At 50.3% G+C, this 22,497-nt stretch overlaps 1 protein-coding gene and 1 long non-coding RNA gene across 5 annotated transcripts in view; one reads left to right on the top strand and one right to left on the bottom strand.

Moving 5' to 3' along the window:
* LOC119966227 overlaps nt 1–1,179 on the bottom strand; it is a 79,426-nt gene extending 78,247 nt beyond the window's left edge. The window contains exon 1 of the long non-coding RNA XR_005460703.1: nt 874–1,179. This is a non-coding gene — a long non-coding RNA (uncharacterized LOC119966227). The remainder of the gene's footprint in view (nt 1–873) is intronic.
* The window catches only part of LOC119966225 (kunitz-type serine protease inhibitor-like), a 106,015-nt gene continuing 83,638 nt past the window's right edge, over nt 121–22,497 (top strand). For all 4 annotated transcript variants that reach the window (XM_038797576.1, XM_038797575.1, XM_038797574.1 and 1 more), the window contains exons 1-2: nt 121–444; nt 3,352–3,478. The gene's annotated coding sequence lies outside the window, so the exon portion shown is untranslated. The remainder of the gene's footprint in view (nt 445–3,351; nt 3,479–22,497) is intronic.

Below are 22,497 nucleotides of genomic sequence, written 5' to 3'. Positions count from 1 at the left end.
TCCACGCCGGCACGTGCACGTGGTGGCCGTTTCCGTGCTGGTGCCTCGCAACATGGCGTAATGACACAGCGGCCCGGTGCGGAAGAAGGATAGCCACCCCCCCCCCCCCCAGCCGGATCGTGCGTGCCCGCTAATCGGTAGCTCCCGATCGCAGGCCTGGCCATCGTGGAGGACCCCCGGAGTCTGATCCTCCCGGCCTCCAACCAGGACCGCCAGCGCTGCCGCGGGTCTGAGCTCCCACCAGGTTGGAACCACCCCGGCAGAACTCGGTGGGAATTGCCCGGTCGATCGCGGAGAATTGCCGCAGGGGACGTTTTCAACGGACCCCGACCGGCGCCGCGTCAAATGCGCGCATGCGACTGGCGAAGATTCTCCAGTCGCCAGAGAATCACTTCCCGGCGTCGGAGCGTGTGGCAGGAATTTCCTCAGTGAATCCCGACCCAAGTGAGTAGCCCCTGTCCAGATTGTGTTTTAAGGGCACTGGCAGGTGGCCACTAACACCAGCTGGCAGGTGTTTTTAACTGGGAGGTTAAATGCTTTCCATCGATATGCTGCAGCAGAACACCAGGTGGATCAGTCACCCCAGCGCCATGATAACCAGCACTCTGAGTGTGTTGTGTGACTGACTCTAACCGTTTGCAGTGTCCCCGGCTCACTGGATGTTTTTGTGTTGCCGGCCGAGAGATATCAAACAGTAAATCGCGTGCGTTCACGATAAACATGCCGAGAGGGACACCCCAATCTAGATGCCCGAGAATCCGTTCTCCCCCTCCCCCCCCCCCCCCCCCGGTCACTTACCCCGCTCTCCCCCTCCCCCCCCCCCCCCCGTCACTTACCCCGCTCTCCCCCTCCCCCCCCCCCCCCGTCACTTACCGCTCTCCCACCCGGACCTCTGAGGAAGGAAGGTTTGGCAGACCTGCCCAGGATACTTTAATTGCTGTCAGGTTCCAGGGAAAGTAAAGTTAAGTGAGGTCATCTGGAAACATCTCCTCTACCCCTCAAAGCCATTCCCTGTCATCTCTGCGGACAGCCGAACTATCACTGAGAGAATGAACCCTGCATTCACACCTGTGCATTCTGGCCTCATGACTCACTACAGCATGAGCTCAGCTTTGTTCAGTGATGCCCTGCTAATGTGCTCACTTAAAATGCCTGAGTAATGACAGCAATGTGAGGCAAGGCTTGACACTTTCAGCTAATGTTTCAAGCATTGCCACAACTCAGATGAGGACCTGCTGAGGTCATCCTCAAGCACGTGCCTTGGATTTGAGCACTAACACTGAGGAGACCCAGGTGTCACCAGAGTGTCATTGCTGACCAACTGTCCTCATTCCTTATGTCCCTTCAGGAAGATGGGTATGAAATAGATCCATGGTACATTATAACAGATTCATAAACAGCTTTTTCCCCGCTGTTATCAGCCTCCTGAATAACTTTCTTATGGACTGAACTGATTTCTCACACATCTTCTCTATTGTTGTGGCGCTATACTCTGTATCATTTACCCGATGTCTATGTACATGTATTTACACTGTGTATTTATCATATCTCCAATGTTTTTCATGTATGGAATTGTATCTCGTTACACATGACAATAAATCGAAATCTAAATTCAGTAAAAACAATCCAAGTTTATCCAACCTCTTCTCATAGCTAATACCCTCCAGACCAGGCAACATCATGGTAAACCTTCTGTACCCTTTCCAAAACATCCACATCCTTCTGGCAATGTGGCGACCAGATTTGTACATAATATTCCAAATGTGGCCTAACTAAGGTTCTGTACAGCTGCAACATGACTTGCCAATTTTTATACGCAAAGCCCTGACTGATGAAGGCAAGCATGCTGTATGCCTTTTTGACTATCTTATCCACATGCGTTGCCACTTTCAGTGATCTGTGGACCTGTACACCCAGATCTCTCTGCCTGTCAATACTCTTAAGGGTTCTGCCATTTATTGTATAATTTCCACCTTTATTAGTCCTTCCAAAATGCATTTCCTCACATGTGTCCAGATTAATCTGCATCTGCTATTTCTCCACGCGAGTCTCCAACTGATCTAAATCCTGCTGTATCCACTGACAGCCCTCTTCACTGTCCGCAACTCCACCAATCTTTGTGTTGTCTGCAAACTTACTAATCAGACCAGCTATATTTTTCTCCAAATCATTTCTAAATACTACAATCAACAAAGGTCCCAGCACTGATCCCTGTGGAAACAACTAGTCGCAGCAATCCAATCAGAAAAGCACCCTTCCACCATCACCACTACCCTCTGTCCTCTATGACCAAGTGAGTTCTGTATCCATTGTGCCAGATGGACGATGATCCCGTCTCACTCCCTGTCTGATCCCGTGTGACTTCATCTTTTGTACCAGTCTGCCATGCCAAAGACTTTACTAAAGTCCATGTAGACAACATCCACTGCCCTATTTTCATCAATCATATTCATCACCTCCTCAGAAAACTCGATCCAGTTAGTGAGATATGACCTCCCCTTCACAAAACCGTGCTGCCTATCGTTAATAGGAGTAATAAATGGGAGTAATTCCTGTCCCTAAGAATCTTTTCAAATAATTTCCCTCCCACTGATGTAAGGCTCTCCAGCCTATCATTTCCTGGATTATCCCTGCTATCCTTCTTAAACAAAGGAACAATGTTGGCTATTCTCCAATCCTCTGGGATTTCATCAGGAAGAAACAAGTAAAGATAGTACGGTAGTCACTCAGCCTGTGAGGAGAGGACAGGCTTGAACTGAATGAAAGTGATAGGACCTACGATTCACCAATGCTCATCTCAGACTGCACCAATCACAGATGGGGATCTTGTTTGATTTCCCTTCCCTCTATCCAATGAATGTAGGTGTTTTGCCCGGCTAACTGCAGTGGCTGAGAACAAGGCCCAGACATCACACAGCATCACACAACTCTGCTTTTGTTGTGCAATTTTCTTAACAGTTGAGCAGTTTTTAGAGAGCTCAGCTCACCATTTAAAAAAAAAACTAAATGGCTTTATCGAAAAAGATTAACAACTTCAAACTTTGTTCAATGAACCCAACAGCAACAATAAAAATCAGAAGATTCATTTAGGTTTTTTCAAATATTGTTCCAGCTCTCTCAGGCATAGTAGTACACAACCAAATGGCTGCCAGAAAATGCTATTGATTTACTTATTACTTTAACAAAATATGCTTTATCAGGTAAGAACTGTCAAATTGAATTAGGAAAGGTCTTCTTCTGATAGTGCTTTTATTTTGTTTTATTTCATGCAGGTGGGGTGTTGGTGGGAGTGAAGGTAGATATTATTCCATTCTTTCAATTCTGAAATATGGGCATCATTCTCCTTTGCAGGTGGTCTGACATCTATCACACTCATTGAGATCTGGAATGCATGGCCACAAGAGTCGTGGTAGCAGATTCAATATTAATATTCAAAGAGAACTGGATAAGTAGTGGAAAAGGAAAAAATAATCTACTGGTAAGTTATCCAAAATTCATCTATCTGAAAATCAAAATTGTCCGAAAACTGGGCATTCTTTTTTCAGGAAACGTGGGTGCTGTCCCAAGAAGAGAATAATCAAAGAGGTCGTTCTCTGACTCATTGCAGAATCAGCAAGATTATGTGAACACAGGACATTAGTGCTTCATTTGATAAAGACCATTAATACACAAGCCTAGGTTCAATTCCCAGTCATCTTCAAAGTCTTTGCTTCAGGTATAAGAATGATACAATTAGTCCAGGGAAGCCTAACTATAGAACATAAATTCAACCATTTCTCTTCCACTATTCGCGGCCTGGTATGCAAAGATCTAAATTTGCAAGGATTTCCTTTTGAAGAATGAATTGAATACTTCTGTGGTGAGAAGCAAATATTGATCATGTGATTTTCATGTCAGGAGTAAATGAGGAGCCAGCGCTAATAGCTTTTTCACAAAACAAATGTAAATACAACGGGCTGGATTCACTGTTTTTGAGCCTAAGTGCGGAGGATCTGTGGCGTTTTACGTCAAAATAATCATCGGTGCCCCCTCACTGATCCTATGACAGGTGAGGGGCTGGCAGCCGCGCCACGTAAAACCCTCAGCTCCCACGATAAAAACAGTTCAAGAATGGTTGAGTCCATGGCCGTGCATGTGCATGGCGACGACCTACAGAGGTCGCGCCGTAAAATATGGCGCCGACCATGCACGGATCCGACCTGCCAGATAGTGACACCTGGCCACCCTCTGGCCACCCCCCAACAGTCACCCCAGCCAGAGCAGAATCGCCCCCAGCCAGCAGCACAGCTCCCGTCTGACAGTGGCGGTGCTGGACACAGTCCACTGAGACCACACATCAACTGTGCGGTCGGGAACTCGGCCCATCGGGGTTGGAGCTATAAGGGAGGGCCTTAGGTGACGTGCCAACGCCATTCCAACAGTGATCGCCGTGCGACATGGTGACACCATTTCGGAGGGGACGGAGGATACAAAACCTTCATCAAACAGGTGCCGCCTCCGATTTCAGAGTTAAAAGTGATTCTCCGCCCGATCGCCGATTACGGAATCGACTTCGGGAAACGGTGAATCCCGCCCAACTTCTTTCCACCTATATCAAACTTTGTTCAATGAACTATCTGACAGTGCATCAGGAAATTTCTCCCAGTATGGAAATAACACCTGACGTATGACAGATATTTTTTTTTTCTTTTTTAAAAATAAATTTAGAGTACCCAATTCATTTTTTCCCATTAAGGGGCAATTTAGCCTGGCCAATCCACCCAGCCTGCACATTTTTAGATTGTGGAGGCGAAACCCACACAAACATGTGTGTAAACTCCACACAGACAGTGACCCAGAACCAGGATCGAACATGGGACCTCAACATCGTGAGGTAGTAGAGCTAACCACTGTACCCCCCCATGCTGCCACTTACGGCAGATATGAGAAGATGGCATCAGAAGATACCTTGCGGTGCCTGTGAGGAAAGTTGACGAGGATTGAGATTTGTTTTGACAATATCGGTATGAGGCCTCAAAAGTTTGGTATGGAGCCAGAAATTTTACTTAAAGAGACCCTGCTTCCTGGACTCAGCTCTGCAGCCATATTGGAATACTCACCACTGAAGATGGGACAAAGGGCCAGGAATGGACTGACTGACCAGACTTCCCACTAGTAAGGTTACTCTGCGACTTGATAATGTACCAAGGGGGGGTGGCAATTTATGCACCAATTTAGGGTGCTTTCCTGGATCAGACTAAATTGTGATTATTCAGTTTGGAGAGCTGTTGTGAAACAGACCAATCTGGGTTATTGTTTTTACTTTAAAAAATCTGCCTTTCTTCTTTTCTTCTGATATATACAAAGCTATCTTGATTTTTTTTATTTATTTTCTCTTTTTTATGTGATCAATTATAATTGTCTTATTGCTCTAACAGTTCAATATTCAATAAAATAGCTGTTTTAACACATCACTTGTTATAGTCACACATTCCTGCTATTCCCAGGGTATGACTCTGAATTTAAGCGAGATTCCAAAAGGGACTTTCAAACCCAACTCTCTACATCTTCCACATTTTTATCCTTAAACCCTGGCATTTGATATCCACTGGATGTCAAACTTTTGGTCACAGCTTTTTCCTCCTTATGTTGCTCAATACCATATTTTCATTTATAATGCTCGTGTGAAGCACCTTGAGACGATTTGTAATCTTGAAGCAGCTATGTTTGTCAGTTGTAGCTCAGTCAGGGCAGCACGGTAGCATTGTGGATAGCACAATTGCTTCACAGCTCCAGGGTCCCAGGTTCGATTCCGGCTTGGGTCACTGTCTGTGCGGAGTCTGGACATCCTCCCCGTGTGTGCGTGGGTTTCCTCCGGGTGCTCCGGTTTCCTCCCACAGTCCAAAGATGTGCAGGTTAGGTGGATTGGCCATGATAAATTGCCCTTAGTGTTGGGTGGGGTTACTGGGTTGTGGGGAGAGGGTGGAGGTGTTGGTCTTGGGTAGGGTGCTCTTTCCAGGAGCCTGTGCAGACTCGATGGGCCGAATGGCCACCTTCTGCACTGTAAATTCTATGATATTCTATGAGTTGGTAGCACTCACATCTGTGAGTGTCATGGTTTTAAGTTTAAGTACCACTTCAAGATTCAAGCACAAAAATCAAGTTTGTCACACCAGTTTGTGGTATTGATGGAGTACCACACTGTCGAGGAGCTACTAAAACAAGTTTACATCTGCCGATTCCAGTGGATGTCAAAGATCCCATGGCATTGTTTCAAAGAAGAGCTGGGAGTTATTCCCGGTGTGTTAGCAGATAGTCATCCTTCCATCAATATCACAATAAACAGACCATCTGGTCATTATCACAGTTGTGTTTGCGGAAGATTGTACAAAGTTCCTGCTGTGTTTTCTACATTACAACAGCGACTGCACTTCAAAAGGTACTTCCTCGACTGTAAAGAAATTTGAGACATCCAGGGCGGGATTCTCTGTTGGCCGACGCCGAAATGGTAAAATGCGATTGGGCGGAGAATCTGTTCAGACACCAAAATCGCGGCAGGCACCCATTTGACGCCAAATCGCAATTCTCTTCACCTTGACAGTGGGGTCAATGTGCACCAGAATGCATGTACAGTGAACGCTGTTTGCATATTGTTAGCGTGCCCAACCCAATATTCTCCTAGATTTCTGCGGTTCTCCTCCTCTGACTGGCCGAGTTCCCAATGGCAAGGTTCACTTGTGCTTTTAAAAATCATGAAACCGGCATCGTGGCTGATGAGTGAGAGAGAGGAGATAGGATACAGATAGGAGCGACTGTGGGCTGCTGAGCCGGCTGTCTCGGGTGGGATGGTACCCTGCAGCGGGGTGATGGGGGAACAGGCTGAGTGGCTGGGGTGGCCCCACATGGGACTGGAGCGGTGCCAAGACACAGACCACCATCACCCAGGCCTGCAGGGTAGCCATCATGCTGTGCACTCCACTGACCAACTACCTTGGCCCCTGGTTCTTCAGAGTGACACCAGCCGAATGGATGCCCCAACCCCTCCATCCCTCACCCCACCGTACACCACCCACCCGCCCCCACCCAACCAGCCACCACTCACGAACAGCCGACCCAGGCAAAATCTACATTTGCCAACAGTACTCCTGGCATCAGGGACGGGTGCCAAGGCCAGAGGCCCCCACGATGCCAGCTACCGATGGGGCCAGGAGTGAGGGGATGGGGTTGGGTCATGCTGGGGCAGAGTCCGCAGTGCCTTCGGGGCCACCATGTACCCGTTGGACCTGGTTGTGTTATATTACTGAATTGTAATATAAATATTATTCTTTTGTCTTGCCGAGTTGTATTGAATTCTGATGATAAATTGTTGAGGTCTTCCAGATGATGACAAATTATTTATTGAAAAATATAATAATATACTTGTGAGTTCTTTCACTTTAATACATTGACTTGTAAGATAAATAAGTAAGTTTAGATTCAACTAACAATTATGATAATACACTGATCTGATCATGTCTTCACTCTAGCTGTTCTACACTAAATAAATAAAGAGCGGGAAATTCCTTATATAGCACCTGTTAGTGTTCCCATTTAGTGATCATCTTCTGTACTTACTTTACATTAGCTGAACATGTATTAACACATGCAGAGATCACGACAGTTGAGCACGAGGGTATGCACCATGGTAACATGTCGGCCTTTCACCCCTTGTAGACAATGGATATTGGAATTCAACCAGCAATGGTGGCCTTCCTGCTGGTTGCCACAGCCCTGGGGGATGCCCTGCAGCTGGAGCTGCTAAAGAGGAGGAAGCTGCACCAGGGGAACATGCAGCAGTGGAGCATGCAGCAGCAGTACATACCGCAGGAGGATAGGTGACAGCAGCCCAGAATGGAGAGCGAGCTGTCAACAGGATGAGGAGGAGGAGGTGCCAAGGAGGTGCTGCATGAGGCCTTGTGTGGGCTGCGCATGCTGTCGAAGACTCTGGCTGAGCAGAGAGACAGTGCGACATATCTACCAGATGGCACATCTGGCGCTGGGGGGTATGGGGAGGACACCTGCTCCCGGTGGCCGTCAAGGCGGCAGTCGCCCTGAACTTCTTCACAACCGCTTTCTTCCAGGAGTGGGGACCTAAGCGAGATCTCACAGACCTCGATGCGTAGATGCATCTGTGGCATCACGGAGGCCTTATATGCTCAGGTGGCTCAATAGACGCATTTCAAAGTGGATCGGCAGTCCACTACGCTGCCCAGGCGGCAGAGTTCGTCACCATCGCCAGGATGCCACAGGTCCATGGGCTGGTCGACAGGATGCATGGCCCCCTACGAGCACCAGCAGTTGATAGGCTGCTCTACACAAACCGGGTACCACTCTATGAATGTGCAGCCGATATATGACCATCAGCTGCGCATCATTCACCTCTGCAACCGGGCAGTGTGTAGCACATTCGATGACTCCTGACGTGCAGCCGCCAACGCCTCCAACCCCCCACACAACCAGGGGGGGCTGGCTCCTGGATGACAGGGGTTATCTTCTGCGGTCGTGGATGATGACACTTGTCCGCAGGCCACAGACCGACGTGGAGACACATTACAACTGCACCATGAGGCTACCAGGGATGTGATCAAGCGGTTCTTCAGCCTCCTGAAGAGAGAGGGTCCCCAGTATGATGCTGCGAGGGTTGCGCGCATCGTGCTGGCCTGCTGTGTCCATCACAACATCACGCAGCAGAGGGGCGACACGCTGGTGAAGGAATGTCAGGCCTCATCCGATGAGGAGGATGCAGGGGGGTGAAGGTGGACAGGACATGGGGCTCTGGCAGGCATGGGAGGTCACATGACGTGTCCGCCAGGGCCAACGCACATGCAATGCTCTGATCGCCGCCAGGTTCACCAACTAGAGGGGTAAGGGTTGGTAAAAGGGGGTACTGGCCAGGGTCACATGAACAACATCCCACTCCCACACCCTGTCACTTCTCCCCTGGCTATCCCTGCCTGCCCACGGTAGCACTTTCCACCAACCACCCGGGTGATCCCTGCCTGCGATCATGGTCCCATCTGATCCCTGGGGTGATGGTTGTGGGGCCAGTCAGGGGAGGGGGGGTGGAGCCCAGGCCGTCCACAGGGTCCACACATCCCCCCCCCCACCATCCGTCCCATCCCCCACCTCCCCCTGGCCAGCGCAGACAAGCGCACCCCTACCACCCATCATACAGAGCAGCGAGACAGGTCGTAACAGTGGAACAGATGTTTAATGTGAACAAATATTTACAGATTTGAACCCTAGCCCCTATAACTAAACTATGCCTTGCTCCCGTGCCAACTTAACTGGTGTCTAACATCCAGGCCTTCCGAGTCATAACTACGTGTAGGTGGATTCCCCCATTGGTACAGCAGGAGTGGAGGCGACCTGCTGTGATTTGCATCCTGGGTCCTCGTTGGCGGGCGTCTTCTGGGGTGACCGGGCCTATATGGGCCCGGCTGCTTCTCGGGTATCCCGGGTGGCGTGGTGCCGCCACGTTCTGCCCTCTGCCCACCGGATGCACCAGGGACGGAAGGGGGGCGAATTCAAGGTGCCACGGTGTTCTGGCACCTCCCCTGTGGGAGTCACTGGCACAGGCCCCACCATCTCCTCCTCTCTCGGGTGACTGCACCATCTCTCTCTGGGACTGGGTCACCTCCCTCTGTGTCTGCGCCATGTCGGCCAGCGTCCTGGCAATGCCGTCAATATTCACAGCCATAGCCTGCTGTGACTGGGCAATGCCCAGTAGCACCACTGCAATGTCAAGGTGGGTCTGGCACATGGTTGCCTGTGAGGTGGCAAACCTGCCCTAGGCCTCGACCAGTGCCTGGACAGAATGCTGAGGCCTTTGACTTTTTTTTTGCATAAATTTAGAGTACTCAATTCATTTTTTCCAATTAAGCGGCAATTTAGCGTGGCCAATCCACCTACAGGGCACATCTTTGGGTTGTGGGGGTGAAATCCACGCAAACATGGGGAGAATGTGCAACCTCCACACGGACAGTGACCCAGAGCCAGGATCAAACCTGGGACCTCGGTGCCCTGAGGCAGCAGTGCTATCCACTGCATCACCATACTGCCCCCAGGCCTTTGACTTGCCACAGCCGTTGTTCCCAATGTCTTCCTTGTGGTGTTGGCCTGGGTGGCACATACTACCGGGACCACTTCCTACAGCTGCACGCAGTTGGACTCCTCCAACTACACCTCCCGGTTCTGGATGCTCATCGACAACCCATCATGTAGTCTCTCGCTCTGCAACTGCATTTCCACTGTAGCTGGGACTCTCCGTTCCAGACACCCAAAACCCACAGCAGTTAGTTCCTCGGTTGGGCCTTCCCTCCGATCATCTGCCCGCTCGGGTGTTCCTACCTACACCTGCTGTACCTGGTCAACTGTGTGATTGCACCAAATAATGTCCCAGGAGCCTCTTCACTAAAGTGTCCAACCGAGTTGAGTGTCTCTGGGATGGTGGAGCGTGTTGGAGACAGCTGTGACAGGAAATTACTGTCATCCTCCAACCGGGCTCTGGGGTTTCCTGAGTCTTGGGCAGAGGTCTGGTGTCCGAGCTGCTCTCATCGCTGCTCGGCTCATGGGGGGGGCGGGGGCTCCAGTTGTGGCACTGGCTGGGGGGGCGGGGCACGACAGATGGACCCGCCCCATCTCCAGCAGGCCTTGCAAGACACAAGACAAGACGCATGATTAGACCATGGGCCAGGAGGGTGGGAGTGGGGGTGGACATGGGGGTGGTGTAGGGTGCAGGTGGTGTCGGGGTGAGGGTAGTGTGAGGGGAGGGTGAGTTGGGGGGCTGTTGACACTGGTGTCATGGGGAAATGCAACTTCCTCACCCATGTCCGAACTTCACCTCCACGGCCTCCCGTTCCTCCGCACCTCCATCCATGTCCAGGACCCTCTGCTCTGCCATGGTGATGGGGTGCAGGTCCAGTGGTCAGCCTCCTGTCATCTCCCACGCCCGGTGGTTGTGCGCGGCTTTCTCCTCCAGGGGGAAGGAAGGGGGAGAAACAAAAAACGACTGCAGCTGAATCATGCAGCCCAAAAGGTGGGTAGCTGGTGGCATCAGTAGCCAGGGCTTCTGTCCATGACGGCCGGTATGGGTATAGGGTGGGGTTTCAGCTGCCCTCCAGGTGGGGGGAGGTAGGGTTACGGGTATGTGGGACAGGAGGTCGTGCAGTTTGTTTCTGCGCTGCTGGCCGGCCTGTACTAATTTTCCCATGGTGCTGACCACCTCTGCCACCTGCGTCCAGGCACGACAAGTGGCGACGGCTGGAAGACTCCTTTCTGGGCTGGGGTACCGGGTAATCCTCCTCTCATCCATGGCGTCCAGGTGGGCCTCCAGCTCTGAGTCTGCGAAACATGGGGCTGCGTGCCACACTTCCATCTTGTTGGCTGGGATGGTGTGTGTGGGGAGTGAAGTGTGTACATATTCAACTGCAGCCTGTCAGCCTCCTGAGTGGCAATCGCAAAACCGGCGAATCCCGCACCGTTTCTCAGCAGAGCCAATTGTGTTCCACGTGGCACCGGTGATAGCCCCTTAACAGTAGCTGAATCAGTCTAAGTGTGGTGCCAGTTTTGCTGTCTTGAAAGTCCATGGATTCTAAGTTGGCATCAACACTTCATCTCAGAAATGGAGATCCCGCCACCAGTGGCTCGTGCTATGTAAACACAAATCTTTCTCTCTCTTTACATTTAAGTTGCTGTGGGAATCAGTTAGTTCAGTTGGTTGGCTTGTTTGTAATGTTGGAGTGACACCACAGCATGGGTTCAATTTGCCCACCGGCTGAGATTATTCATGAACACCCCAGCTTCGCAAACTTGCCTCTTATCTGAGATGTGGTGATTCTCAGATTGAATCACCAACAGTCAGGTCTGGAAGTGTGGCAGTATTTACGAGTCATTGGTGTTGCATGATTATGTGATGCTGGCTTGTGTTTGGAAGACAGTAATTAAATATTTACCCTCCAATTGTTATTTTCTGTTAATCAGTTAACGCGAATCGGCCCTGTTATCTGCAGTGGGCATTTGGTGCATAAAATATTCCCCGCTGCTTAAATTATAACATTGACATCAAAAGAACTTCTTCAGCTTCGATCTAATTATGGGTGACTTACAGTCATGAAAGAAGTTGTGTAAATACAATTTGGTTCTTTTTTCCTAACTTTCTTTTACTTGTGAGATTAGCTTTAAAAACCAGCCCGGATTTATGGCCTAGAGGTATGGGTGCGACCCAATGAGCCACAAGTGTCCTACGAACTATACCAATAACTTCAAAAGCACTTGTCTGGCTATTAAGAAGCTACTTTAAGTTTTGAAACAAGTTATATAAATGCAATTTTTTTTTTCTAACCAAGCCCAGTGTGATAGATGTACGTTCCCTTTGAGCAGCCAGATTTAAAATACCAGTGGTCCTGGGTAGCAAATAATTTAGGGCCCATTCTCCATCCTCTGCATACCTCCCAACATGTGTGATGAAATTTGTAAAGAATAGAATCTCAGAAAGACTACTTCCTATATTTAGAATTGATTATCTCCACCCATTGTTTACCTAGGGAACAACCAGCACATTAACATGTTTCCTTTAAATTGAGGGTTCTGTCTTACTGTTGTTTCATTGTCACATCACTGTGGCCCCACAGCAGTTTTCATTCGAGGAATGACCCAAGGATTAGGAAACAGGTATAAATCACAGGTGTGAGTAAACCAAAGGCGCAGCGTCTCCACTTTACTCTTCAATTTTCTCCCAGGTTGTACACTTACAGCAATTTCTAAAAGGTTGTAGTTCCCCACGTTTATCTGTGTCTTCAGAATGGGATCATCGCCCAAGCTCCTTCATCTGCTGCCACAGGGTCCAATGTACAAAATGTTTGAGCAATCTCCACCAAGTCTCTAGTGATTTCTACAGCACAAAATGATCACCAATTCCACGTGAATTGGCAATATAATTCAGACTTTTATAAAGGATAACTGGTGTGAGAAATGATAAACTGCCACACTAGTACAGTAGGATTTTCTTATCTGGGATTCGGACTGAGGCACGATGGTGGGGGCAGTTTGAAGGAGATATTGGGAGTGTTTGATGATATTATTGGGATCATGTTTAAAATTTTCAGTGTGAATTTAATAAGTTTTATTTGATGGAAAACCATGGAGTTGGATTTTACGGTATCCTACCAAGGTGGGGTGGGGAGGTGAGGTGGCAGCGACAGTCATGGGGGGAGGGGTACAGTGATGGGAGTGGGTGGTACTGAAGGGAGCGAGACAATGATGGGGCAGTAATGGGGGAGGGGCTTATAAATCCAAGCGCATGATCTTCCGTCCATCTCCCACCCACCTTTTGTCTGAAGTTTTATACAGGGCACCAGGCCCACTCATCTTGGGTATATTGAGGCCTTTATGGAACCAATTAATGGCCATTTAAGGGCCACATCATCTACCATCACTATTTTACCCCTGGAGTCCCATGCCAAGTGGCCAGTCTGGCAGCCACAGTTGTCAAGCTGGTTTAGGGTCAGTGAGGGGAGAGCGGAGGGGAGGATGGAGTTGGGGGCTGGGGGGGAGATGGTGGGGCGCGGTGCCAGCTTCCTTTCTGTACCCGTCATGGATACTCCGTCCCCAAGGATCACACTTCCCCCATCATCCTGTAGTCCCCTGTCCTCTCAAACGTAGGCTCTCATCCCATTGTCAGGACCTACCAGCCTGATCCCAGTATCGGGTTGCTTCCAGGTACAGAGTCTTCAAAAATTTTAAATAAATCTCCAGGACATTATTGCATGCAATCCTGCAGAAAAAATATCAGGACATTAAAAATATTTTTTTTATCTCTTTCTATGCACATTTTTCTTTATCATAAAATTATCAAAAGTGGGAAATAAAGGCTATTCTTATGACAATCAAGCATCATACAATTGGATAGTGAGTTTTTTTGCTGGAGTAGGAAGACATTGCATCACAAAGATGGATGTTTTGGCCAACTAATGGCTGGAACATGGGGGCGAGTCATGTGATGAAACCTCCAGGAACACATGAAAACACAGTTGGCAACCATGCCTCAGAGAAATTCCATCACTTCCTTCAGTGTCTGACTCCAGCAACATCTCTGATGCACTATCAATTACGACGAGTCGAGAGTAGAGTGTAATCGAGGCTTTATTAAGCAGAGATGTGTAGCCTCCCGCAGCTGCTTCCGAAATAGCTGCAGCTCGGTGAGCACACACATTTATACTCCACCTACTGGGCGGAGCCAGCAGGCAGGGATCTACCTGTAGTACAGGTGCCTCAGCGTAATACACCTTATATGCGATATATACCGTATATACTCGCGTAACATGCGACTTTTGAGCACCTAATTTGAAGCCTAAATTTCGGAGGTCGCATGATACGCGAGGTACAAAAATCGCGGGTGTGAAATGCTGGCCAAGATAAGTCACATAGCATCCAGCTGGCTTTACTAGCGTCGTTCAGCCACTTGCCGTTTCCATTCATAAAAACATGATTGGAAACGTCAAGTGGCTGAACATCTTCCCATCAGAATGCTGTGGTCAAAATCTGAAGAGTAGTATTCTGATGGGAAGATGGGAAGAGTGGATTCTGCTGTGAAAGCTGTTCGAACAGCTTTCCAGCTGGCTTTACTAGCGTCGTTCAGCCACTTGCCGTTTCCATTCATAAAAACATGAATGGAAACGTCAAGTGGCTGAACATCTTCCCATCAGAATACTACTCTTCAGATTTTGACCACAGCATTCTGATGGGAAGATGTTCAGCCACTTGACGTTTCCATTCATGTTTTTATGAATGGAAACGGCAAGTGGCTGAACGACGCTAGTAAAGCCAGCTGGAAAGCTGTTCGAATTACGAACAGCTTTCACAGCAGAATCCACTCTGCAGAAACCACACACAGTTATACCATTTGGAAGTTTTAGTTTCCAAAATTAATTTCCAAAAAAGTGACTCGCATGATACATGAGGTATACCATAAAATCATGTTTAGGGGACGAAAATTTAGGGGTCGCATGATACGCGAGTATATACGGTATACAATAGTGGTGACTACCACATTCACTCCCTGTTAAAAAAGAGTCCAGCAGGGGGTGGTGGAAAATTATTTACATGTATTTCAAGGTTATCATTTTGGGGAAAGTTCACAAATTCAGCCGATCGGGTGCCTTGATCCTCCTTTGCAAGCTCCACAGTCCTGGTGGTGATGCAGGTCGCCGGTGACTCCGGGAGCGTGCAGACCTCATCTTTATCCCCGGGTGGGACCAAGGGGAGGACGGATTGTCCTGGCGCAGGGGCTGTCGTGAGGTGCGCTGGGGGGAGAAAGGGTGGCGTCAGGGCGGGGGGGGGGGAACCTGCTGGTGCCAGATCCTTGAGGGAGACTGTCTTGGTGGCAGTCGGGGTATGCCACGTAGGCGTACTGTGGGTTTACATGGAGTAGCTGTACCCTCTCGACCAACGGGTCCGCCTTGTGGAGCCACACTTGCTTGCGGAGAACGGGTCCTGGAGCGTTCATGGGGGGTGGCATTAGTCGCAGTGCAAAGTAGCGATCGGATGGAGTGAAGGGCATCGGGGGTGGGCCTCCTGCCAGCGGGAGATCGGGAGATATTTGGACCATAGGGCCAGCTGGACGACCTTCCAGACCGTCCCATTCTCCCGCTCCAACCTGCCGGTTTCCCCAGGGGTTGTAGCTGGTCGTCCTGCTCGAGGCAATGCCCTTGCTGAGCAGGTACTGACGCAGCTCATCACTCATAAATGAGGATTCCCCGGTCGCTGTGGACGTAGGCGGGGAAACCGAACAGGGCAAAAATAGTGTTGAGGGCTTTGATGACTGTGGCAGACGTCATATCGGGGCATGGGACAATGAAGGGGAATCTGGAGTATTCGTCGACCATGTTAAGGAAGTATGTGTTTCGGTCGGTGGAGGGGAGGAGCCCTTTGAAATCCATGCTGAGGCATTCAAAGGGGTGGGAGGCCTTCACTAGATGCGCTCGGTCTGGCCAGTAGAAGTGCGGTTTGCACTCCGCGCAGACCTGGCAGTCTCTGGTGATAGCCCTGACCTCCTCAATGGAGTAGGGCAAATTGTGGATCTTTATGAAATGAAAGAAGCAGGTGACCCCTGGGTGACAGAGAGCATCGTGTAGGGTCCGGAGTTGGCCCACTTTTGCACTGGCACATGTACCTCGGGATAGGGCATTGGGGGGCTCATTGAGCTTAACAGGGCGATACAAAATCTCTTAATTGTAGGTGGAGAGCTCGATGCTCCACCTCAAGATTTTATCATTTTTGATCATGCCCCACTGTGTGTCATTGAACATGAAGGCTACCGACCGTTGGTCAGTGAGGAGAGTGAATCTCCTGCCGGCCAGTTAATACCTTCAATGCCACACAGCTTCTACAATGGCTTGGGCCTCCTTCTCGACGGAGGAGTGCCGAATTTCGGAGGCATGGAGGCTGCGTGAAAAGAATGCCACGGGCCTGCCTGCCTGGTTGAGGGTGGCGGCCAGAGTGACGTCTGATGCATCGCTCTCGACTTGGAAGAGGAGTGTCTTGTCAACCGCGGTCATTAAGGCCTTGGCGATGTCGGCCTTGATACGTATGAAGACCTGGTGAGCCTCGGCCGTAAGGGGGAAAGCGATGGAGTGAATGAGTGGGTTGGCTTGTCCGCATAGTTAGGGACCCACTAGGCGTAGTATGAGAAGAACCCCAGGCATCGTTTGAGGGCCTTGGGGCAGTGGGGGAGGGGGAGTTCCATGAGGGTGCGTATGTGATCGGGGTGGGCCCTAGAACTCCATTTTGCACCATATAGCCGAGGATGGCTAAGCGGTTGTGACGATATCCAGGTACGGGAAGGTGGCCCGCAGTCCGTACCGGTCAAGCATTCGGTCCATCTCCCGTTGGAAGACCGAGACTCCATTAGTGACGCCGAAGGGAACCCTAAGGAAGTGGTAAAAGTGGCCGTCTGCTTCAAACGCAATGTATGGGTGGTCCGCCTTGCGGATGGGGAGCTGGTGGTAGGCAGATTTCAGGCACACTGTCGAGAAGACCCGGTATTGTACAATCTGATTGACGATATCAGATATGCGTGGGAGGGGGTACGCGTCAAGCTGTGTGTACCGATTGATGGCCTGACTGTAGTCAACGACCATCCTGTTTTTCTCCCCAGCTTTCACAACTACCACTTGGGATCTCCAGGGGCTGTTGCTGGCCTCGATGATACCTTCCCGCAGCAGCCGCTAGACCTCAGACCTGATGAAGGTCCTGTCCTGGGCACTGTACCGTCTGCTCCTGGTGGCGACGGGTTTGCAATCCGGAGTGAGGTTTGCAATCAGAGAAGGCTGGTCGACCTTAAGGGTCGTGAGACCGCAGACAGTAAGGGGTGGTAGGGGCCCAACCGAATTTCAGGGTTAGACTCTGGAGGTTGCCCTGGAAGTCCAGGTCGAGTAGCAGGGCAGCGCAGAGGTTGGGGAGGACGTAGAGCCTGAAGTCAGGGCAGAGGTTGGGGAGGACGTAGAGCCTGAAGCCTGAAGTCACTGAACTCTACGCCCTGGATGGTGAGGCTCCCCGGTGCTCCCGAAGTCAAGAAGGCATGATGTCTTGTGCCCATCGACCTTTACCGTCATCAACGCAGTTGCGAGGTTGTGCGGCAGCGACTGGTCGATCATAATGGAGGCGAGATGTAGCTGGTGTTGGATGGCCCCTGGCTGGTCGGCAGTGGTTGCAGGCGATGAGCGGCCTGATGAGGTGCCCGATGAGCAGGGGCCCTGAGGCGGGGAAGATGGTGGCGCTCACGGGGTGCACGTGTTCTAAGGCGAGGAAGATGGCGGCGTCCACGGGCCGCACGTGGGTGGCAGGTCAAAAATGGCGGCGCCCAAGGGTCGCATGTGGGGTGCAGGAACAATGGGCCTGGTTACCGCAGCAATTGAGCGGGCCTGGCACAGAGCAGCAAAATTATAGAACAGTACAGCACAGAACAGGCCCTTCGGCCCTCAATGTTGTGCCGAGCAATGATCACCCTACTCAAACCCACGTATCCACCCTATACCCGTAACCCAACAACCCCCCCCCCCCCTTAACCTTACTTTTTAGGACACTACGGGCAATTTAGCATGGCCAATCCACCTAACCCGCACGTCTTTGGACAGTGGGAGGAAACTGGAGCACCCGGAGGAAACCCACGCACACACGGGGGGGACGTGCAGACTCTGCACAGACAGTGACCCAGCCGGGAACCGAACCTGGGACCCTGGAGCTGTGAAGCATTTATGCTAACCACCATGCTACCGTGCAGCCCCTGCAGGCCTTGAAAGTGCGCTCCCCGCCGGGCAGCACTGCCAGGGGTGCTTTGTCCGCAGAAGTAGCACTTGGGTCCTCCGGGATTGGCTGGCTGCCACACGACGCAGACTTGGGGTTGGCTGGGGGGCGGTTGTGGCTGGGGTCCACGATGGGGTGTTTGCTGGTGGGGTCCACAATTTCCAGGAAGGGGGGCGCCGTGCGGTCGGGGGCGTACGCTTGTACATTACGGGAGGCGACCATCAGTGAGATTGCGAGTTTCTTGGTTGCCGCGACATCAAGGGTAGCCCCTTATAAGAGGCACTGCGGATGTACGCTGACCCTATGCCCATAACGAAAGCGTCCCTGATTCGGAGTTCAGAATGTTCAACGGCCGAAATGCCCTGGCAATCGCAGTCCTTCACCAGGCGTGCAGGGCACACCAGAAACCTTCCACCAGAGACTCACCGGGGAGTTGATGCCGCGTAGACAGGAGATGCCTGGCGTATAGTTTGTAGTTCTCTTTCAGAAGCGCCATGGCCTCAGCATAGGTAGGAACATCCCGGATGAGGGGAAAGATATCGGAGGTCAGCCGTATATACTGGATCTGGAGTTTCTGTGCCTCTGTGGGTGGTTTTGTCGCAGATCCGAAGTAGGCCTCAAAGCAAGCTAGCCAATGGGTGAAGGCCGACTTGGCATTGTCTGCTTGAGGGTGCAGCTGCAGGTGATCAGGCTTGATGCGGAGGTCCATCATTGTAAAATCACTGCTTAATAAATTGATGCACTATCAATTACGACGAGACAAGAGTAGAGAGTAATTGAGGCTTTATTACGTAGAGATGTGCAGCCTCCCGCAGCTGCTGCCGAAATGGCTGCAGCTCAGTGAGCACACACATTTATACTCCGCCGACTGGGCGGAGCCAACAGGCAGGGATATACCCCCGTACCTGTAGTACAGGGGCCTTACCGTATTACATTTCGTATGTGATATATACAACAGTGGTGACTACCACAATCTCAAACAGGGACTGCCTGTTGTCCAGCACTGGCCACTGTTCCCACCTGATATGGCTGCCACTACAGAGATGCCAGCCATCCAATTGACCGGCAGCTCCCTGTGAGGAGTAAATGTTGCCTCCAGTCTATTAACAGCCAATTGGCTGTTAAATAACTGGGGTTGAAGTCGACAATTCCTTGGGTGCACTTCACACTACTTTTTTAGTGAGGTTTGGGTGGTTGGTGTGTGCCAGGGGCCTCAGTGCCCCCACAGAATTCACTTCATGAATAGTTTGGGCCTCATTTTATGATACAGGTTTCTGCCCTTTCAAAATAGATGATTTTTTTGTATTTTGGCGGGATATTGTGTTATTCTGTAAAGAAGGCTTATATTTTTGTCTCTGTGTGCAAATGATTTAATTAAGTTGAAAAAGATTAATGGAGACCTTTTGACTGGAAGAGTTGTAGGAAAAGGAATAAAGGTGTGAGATGTATTCATTTACAAGGAGACTTTCATGGTCAAGTGGTTTAAAGTAAGTAGGCTAGGTTTAGAAAAGTTCATTGGCAGAAACCTACGAATCTTGGGCGCGATTCTCCCAGAGGGGGAGAAATCGTAAGGCTGGCGTCAAATCCGCCCGGGTTTGACGCCAGCCCCCCCTCCCCGACCGGGAACCGATTCTGGTCCCCGGTCGGGGCTAGCATGCTGCCGCCGTAAACTCCGGCATCGCGGGCTTAACGAATTTCGTTAAGCCCGCTTGCCAGAGTTTGCGCCGGCTGACGCGTCATATGACGTAAGCCGCGCATGCGCGGATTGGAAGACTCCAACCCGCGCATGCGCGGATGGCGTCATCGCGCATTTGCGCGAAACCCGCGCATGCGCGGGCCGGGATGCCCCTCAGCCGCCCCGCGAAGTGATACAGCGGGGCGGCGGAGGGACAAAGAAAGCGCGGGCATCGGACCCGCTGCCCGTGATCGGTGGGCACCGATCGCGGGCCCATGGCACCCTTGGCACGGCCGTGGTACTGCCGTGCCAATCGGTGCCATGGTTTTAAAAATCGGGACTTTACGGCCGTTTTTACGAACGGCCAGACCAGGTGTGTTTGCCGTTCGTAAAAACAGCCGTAAAGGGCTGGGAACTCGGCCCATCGGACAGCTGAGAATCGCTGCTGGCCGTAAAAAAACGGCGGCAGCGATTCGTATCGGGAGTTGGGCGTGGGGGGGGGAGAATAGCGGGAGGGCGTCGGACTAGCGTGGCCGTAAAATTTTACGAGCCACGCTATTCTCCGCACCGTCGTGAGTGCGGAGAATTGCGCCCCTTGTTTTCAGCTGTTAAATTTAAAGGGGGAATAAAAAGGCTTTTATAGCTTGCGAATGTTTCATAAGTAAACAATGGCAGGTTAATAAATTTTATTTGTCCCAAAGGTGGAGGCCACAGGAAAACATGAAAGACATTTATATTTTGGAAAAGTTAAGTTCAGAGAAGTGCTGAGGAAATGGAATCATTGATAAAAGATAAAAAGGTTATTGAGGGAGAGATGTTGAGAGTTTAATGGTTGTCTGTATGACGAAGAGCTGCTGGAAACAGCTCTGGGCCGGGGGAAACGGCACTGTTTGAATCAACCATCCAGACAAGACAAAACTTCTTTGCAGCTTTTTTCTAAGTTTTGGATTCCACAGCAGAGTGGAAGTGACTTTAAGAGGTCATGCGGTATGCCTTAATAAATCTAGAGCAGCTTTGCCTTGGAGTCATATTACTGGATTATTAAGGTTAAACATCTATAAAGGATTATTGTCTTAAGGGTGTTTCCTTGTGAGTCTGATCAAGTGCGTCTTTTAGGCGCAATATTTATTAAGACCAATTTTAACTATGTAACTGTAATCTTATGGGTTATGTTTTATCCTATTTTATTCTTGTTAATAAACCTTATACTTTTAATTTAAAATCCCAAAATTGTTCCTCGATTTCATGCTGCTGAGGCCCTGACATTTTCTTCTTGTTTTCAGAATACAAAAAAGGGTATGGCACATTAGCCAAGTTTCCCTCTGGGATTTGTTTCCTTCAGAATTAAAATCTACTATTATTACAACACCCTGGGCTAGGGCATGGTCAATTCCAGCCCTCTTTTGACCCGGAGTCGCAACCCAATTGAACCTGGTTTCCTCTGGGTGCTTCGGTTTCCTCCCACAATCCAAAGATGTGCAGGTTATGTGGATTGGCCTTAGTGTCCAAAGATGGGCAGTTTAGGTGGGGTTATAGGGTTAGGAGGAAAGGGCAGGGGAGTGGGCCTAGGTAGTGGACACGGTGCTCTTTCAGAGGGTTGGTGCAGATTCAATGGATCAAATGGCCTCCTTCAGTACTGTAGGAATTCTATGATTATAACCAATAATTCTTAGAAAAATACCCAAAGTCTTTCCTCCCCGGCTGCCCAATCATTACAGTCACCACGTTTGTAAATGTAAACACAATTACTTTTTAGTAATAACACAAACTATAATGAAATATGCAGCAAATCCAATTGGTTAACTCTTGCCTAATTCCTAATTCCTCACTTTAACTTGCTCCCACCCGCTACACAAACACTCAAGACAAACAAACACAGAGTGGAAGAGGTTTCTGCAGCACGCTCCTTCAAACCAGGCTTTCAGGACAACATTTCTGGCTTCCAGTCTATAATGGTTTTCATAGTAGATTCATTCAGGTCTCTGCTGTTTCCAAAATTGGGCAGCTCATAGCATTTCTGGAGAAAACATGAGGGAGAGAGAGCAGGTCCTTTTCACTGTGTGTCCAGTTTCAACTCTGCTTTCCTTCGGTCTCTGGAAATCATCCCACTCAGGCAGGATCCAATCACCACCAGTTACTGGACAGAATAAGGGGCGGGATTCTCCGACCCCCCCGCCGGGTGGGAGAATCACCGGGGGGTGGCATGAATCCGGCCCCGCCACTCCGATGCCAGCTGTCAAATTCTCCAGTGCCATTTTTCCGGCGGGGGTGGGGATCATGCCGCGCCGGTCAGGGGCCATTGGCAGCAGCCCCTCTGGCAATTCTCCGGTTCCCGATGGGCCGAGTGGCCACCCGTTTCTGGCCAGTCCCACCGGCGTGAATTAGACAAGGTCCATACCGGCGGGACCTGGCTTGGAGGGCAGTTAGCGGAGCCCTCAGGGGGCATGGGCGGATGCGGCCCCGGGGAGGGCCCCGGGCCTTGGGGGCACTCTTTCCCTCCC

This window comes from Scyliorhinus canicula, chromosome 5 (assembly GCF_902713615.1).
Source record: "Scyliorhinus canicula chromosome 5, sScyCan1.1, whole genome shotgun sequence".
Taxonomy (NCBI): domain Eukaryota; kingdom Metazoa; phylum Chordata; class Chondrichthyes; order Carcharhiniformes; family Scyliorhinidae; genus Scyliorhinus; species Scyliorhinus canicula.
The sequence above is the reverse complement of the archived record's forward strand: the minus strand, read 5'-3'. Positions and strand labels throughout refer to the sequence as shown.